This window comes from Penaeus chinensis, chromosome 7 (genome assembly GCF_019202785.1).
Source record: "Penaeus chinensis breed Huanghai No. 1 chromosome 7, ASM1920278v2, whole genome shotgun sequence".
NCBI lineage: Eukaryota > Metazoa > Arthropoda > Malacostraca > Decapoda > Penaeidae > Penaeus > Penaeus chinensis.
The window spans coordinates 39,955,743-39,960,742 of record NC_061825.1 but is presented as its reverse complement, the minus strand read 5'-3'; the positions used below and the strand labels follow the sequence as shown (position 1 = coordinate 39,960,742).

Sequence of the window (5,000 nt, the reverse complement as noted above, 5' to 3'; positions counted from 1 at the left end):
TAATACATACATATATATATAATACATACATATATATATATATATATATATATACATATAATACATACATATATATATAAATATATATAAATATAATACATACATATATATATATATATATATATATATATATATAAATATATATATATATAATACATACATACATATATATAAAATATATATATATATATATATATATATATATATATAAAACCTATTTATCTATCTATCTATGTATGTTGGTAAGTTCACACCTACTGGCAAAGGTTGCACCCACTCATCATGGCCATATTTATATATAATCTGACAAGATAGAGGTTACAGATATCTTAGTAATTTGCTTCAAACAGAGCATCAGCCTGCACTCTGCCCTGCTGGTTAATTAAAAGCAAAATAAATGTGCTAGACATCTAATGTCATGTAGCACTATAGTAAATGGTAGTGAAGGGTGGTTGAGTTAGTGATTAGTTGTCAAAGTTGGGCAAAGGAATTGACGAGTAAATGGGTTAAGGTTGGGTAAGGTAATGTATAGGGGTTAGATCAAGTGAAGGATGTATATGCATTTGAGGAATGAAAACAGGTTGTCAAAGCAGAAAGTGTGAGAAGTTGTGGGAGGGATCACGAAAATAGGTCCCACTTGGCTGGGCTAAATAGATTATTTAAGAATTTTGTAGAGATGGGGGTAGTAGAAGGACGGGGGCATGTGGAAGAGGGAGTAGTGTTGAGGGAGGTAGTGTTATGGGAGGTGGACAATAAGGTTGTAAGGTAGTATAAGGGAGAATGGGGTAGTTGATGAAGAAGGTTGTGGGGGTATAGTTGTTGAAGTTGAGCATGTTAGGAGTAGAAATGTCTCCTGGGGTGTTGATTAGGGTGGATACTGTACTAGTCGGCATTGAGGAGGGGTTATTAGTTGTAGTGTTCAGAGCCGTGGTCAAAGGAGAGCCTGGGGTCAGGGAATCGGGGGAGTTTGAATTGGTGGAGCTATTTGATGAAGAGGCAAGCTCATTGCCTCTAATAATGGAATGGTTAATGGTTAAAGGTTATTCATTGTTGGCCCTGATAAGCCTGGAGTATGTTGGGGAGAGAAACAGTCCACCCCTCAGGGTCGCTTGAGGGGTAAGGGCTAGACAACTAAAGCAGGGGAATACCGTGCCCATGGCTCCCTCAGGCCGTTCAGGACTGGCACAAAGTTAGCCTTTCATCCTTTCAGCACGGCTCTCACACTTTAGGAAGTGGATAGTAGAAGGGGTTGGTGAAGGGACAGAAAGGAAAAAGTAGGAGGGGGAAAAAAAGACCTTGCAAAATTTGTTGAGTCGAGGGCTGAGTCCCAAGGTTGGGGAGTTCCCCAGCATTGGGTCCCAGTCTCCGCCTCCTAAGCCCCCCCACGACAACAATGGGAAAGGGATTGGGGGGGCTCTGCCCTGCTGAACATCTGCACAAGAGCTTTGTTGGCCTCTGCCAGAGTGCCAAGCAGGGCAAGGGTATGGTGATCGTACGACTCGGGGGACACAATCCCAGGTTCCACGGCAATCGCTAGAAGGCATGCTAGTGGCCTGGTGGCAGCTCTTGGTTGAGGGCCTGTTCGCCACATGGAACTTGGACACAAAGCCTCTTTTACTGAGGGTTAAAGGGAGCATGTCACCCTGCACATTGACCTTGCGGTAATTATTCCTTGTTTTAATTATTCACATATATGTGTAAATCATTTATTATTTTCTGCTGCAGATGACAAATAAGAGTACTGGCAAATGTTTATGAAGAGACTGCTCCCTCCGAGACTCTAGTCCCTATCGAGGCCACTCCCGGAGATTCACAAACATCGCCGCATGAACAAGAGCCTTCCCAAGCCAGGCTCCGTCCTGACCCCATCTGATCGCGTGTCTCCCTGGGGGGACAGCCCCTGGGCCCACTGGCCAGAGGGCCTTGGGGGCTCCCAAGGCACCTGGCTCGTACTACCTTCATAACCTCTGACATTTCTTGCCTACATTTCGTATATCTATGAGTACAATTTTCCTTTTATATGATACTCTCATAACATTTTCTTATACATGTTCACCAAAGTATTACCGTTGCAGGACTTTCTCATGAACCTGCGAGGAAATGGCATGGCTGAAAAGCCTTCTTTTCGGTCACTCTGCCCTGTATTTCCTTGCCATTTCCGAGTCCTTCCGCGAGGTAAGTCATTTCCCCAAACCTTTACAAAGAAACAAAACCAAGATTCTTAGAAGTGGTTTCTTTTCCTTTTTCAACGTTCGCGCCCAACATTCTCAAGAAACATTACCTCCTGTGACGCGCCGCCGACTCTTCTTTCCTGCCGCCGCTCAGGCCTCTCGGGCAGAGGCAGTCCTCCTTCAGCCTTGTTCCTGCGGCTTCTCGGCTCCTGCGGGTCCTCGGCTCCTGCGGTTCCTGCGGCTCTTGCGGCTCCTCTCGCTGCGCGGGAACGGCCACGGGGGGGGGGGGGGGGCTTCTGCGAACGCGGCCGCCGTTCCTTTAGTTTCAGGGCTTCAGGTCCCGCTGTGTTCTACAGGGAATTATCTGGGTGCATGAGATTACTCACTGAACGTCACTCTTAGAACAACGACGCTGCATTCTCACGAGGGGCATTTTTACCTCTGTACCTAAATCCTGCGTGCACGTGTGTTGTGTGTGTGAGCTTTTCTGAATAACATCAAGCTCCTGGTGCCATTTTCTATTTTTTATTTATATGAAGACTATACAGTTTTCATCATATTATATTGCACAAACATGCATATATATATATATATATATATATATATATATATATATATATATATGCATATATATTATATATATATTATATATATCATATATATAATATATATATATTATATATATATAAATATATATATACATATATATATAAATATTATATATGTAGATATATATATATGAATATTATATATATATATATATGAATATTATATATATATATATATATATATATATATATACAGATGCATATATACATACATATATATATATATGTATACATATATATATATTTATATATATATATATATATATATATATGTATGTGTATATAAGTATATATACATATATACATATATACATATATATATACACACAAATATACAAATTTATACATATATACATATATATGTATATATATATATGTATATATACATATATACAAAAATATACAAATTTATACATATATATGTGTATATATTATGTATATATGTATATATATATTATATATATATTATATATATATATATATATATATATATATATATATATATATGTATATATATATATATGTATATATATATATATATATATATATATATATATATATATATATATATATATGTATATATATATATATATATGTATATATATATATATGTATATATATATGTATATATATATATATATATATATATATGTATATATATATATATATGTATATATATATATATATATATATATATATGTATATATGCATATACTGGCTAATCCTCCGACCTGACCTGACCTCCCTTTGCTATATGCGTGTATATATGTATATATATGCACGCACACACGTGCACGCACGCACGCACGCACGCAGCCACCCACACACACATATACATATAATATACATATATATAGATAGATAAATAGATATAGATATAGATATACACATAGTATATATATATATATATATACATATATATATATATATATATATATACATATTGGATTAATAGCAAGCCTATATACTGGTACTGAAAGTGCTGTAAATTGTGGTGGGATCTGTCGAGCTCTTCCCATTACCTCAGGATTAAGTTGCACAATCTGTGATTGCCAACTCAGGCTATATGGCCACCTGGCTCGTTTCCCCCAGGATGATCCTGCCCACCAGGTTGTCTCTGTTCGAGACAACCTGGGTGGAGGTGGCCTGTGGGACGACCAAGGAATTCGTGGGTTGGGCAGATCGATCAAACCTGTTGTGAAGAACTAGAGATTGGCCAGGCCCCTGCCTGGTGGCTCACCATGAGGGACCCTCGCAGGTGGAGACAAAGGGATGCAAATATGAGCCCCCACCAGCGTTAGCTCCCCAATGATGATGATGATAATATGTATATATTTTTATATATGTATATATCCACATCCAAATATATAATATATATGTATATATATACATATATACATATATACATGTACATATGTGTGCGTATGCGTGTGCGTGTGCGTGTGAGTGCATGTGTTTATGTATATGTATATATATATAATATATATACACACACAAACATACATATACACATTTAATACATACATAAACACACACACACACACACACACACACACACACAAGGTATATGTAGACATTTTATATATATATATATATGTATATATATATATTTTTTTTTTTTGTTTTTACATATATGTTATATATTGTTATATCTATATATTTTTGGCATATTGTTTTATATCTATAATAGCGTTTGTGTGTGTGTGTTATATGTACATATGTATATGTTTTATTGTGTTTTTTTCTGATTGTACAGGTGTGTATGTAATTTTTCTGTACCTGATTATGCATGCACTTTAGCTTATGGATGTGGTTGTATTTATAGGTTATATATATCATTCATGTTACAATGTCTCCTAACATCTCACTTGATCAAGTTTTATGTTAATTTTCAATTCAAGTATAAATAAAACAATAGTGGGAGTTGAATTCATCTTGCATTTAAATAATTCTACAAAAATTAACAAATTGTCTCTTATCAGTTTATAGCACAAAATCTTTGTAGTATTTCAGAAAGTAATGCTAGACCATTACAAATATTCAAAAAACCTACATGTAAAATTGTAAAGAACATTAGAAATAATACAAAGCAGGGAACTAGTCTATCTAAACTTTATTAAAGGTTTTCAACAATATAATAAACATTTCATAAATATTTCAGAATCAGCTTAACATGCATGTGTATCTAACAATCTGAAAAAAAAGAAAAAGAAAAAGAAAA

The 5,000-nt window shown here is 35.6% G+C and overlaps 1 protein-coding gene across 1 annotated transcript in view; it reads right to left on the bottom strand.

Moving 5' to 3' along the window:
• The window catches only part of LOC125027141 (origin recognition complex subunit 4-like), an 11,413-nt gene extending 8,955 nt beyond the window's left edge, over positions 1–2,458 (bottom strand). The window contains exon 1 of the mRNA XM_047616001.1: positions 2,282–2,458. The gene's annotated coding sequence lies outside the window, so the exon portion shown is untranslated. The remainder of the gene's footprint in view (positions 1–2,281) is intronic.
• Between the last annotated feature and the right edge of the window lie 2,542 nt (positions 2,459–5,000).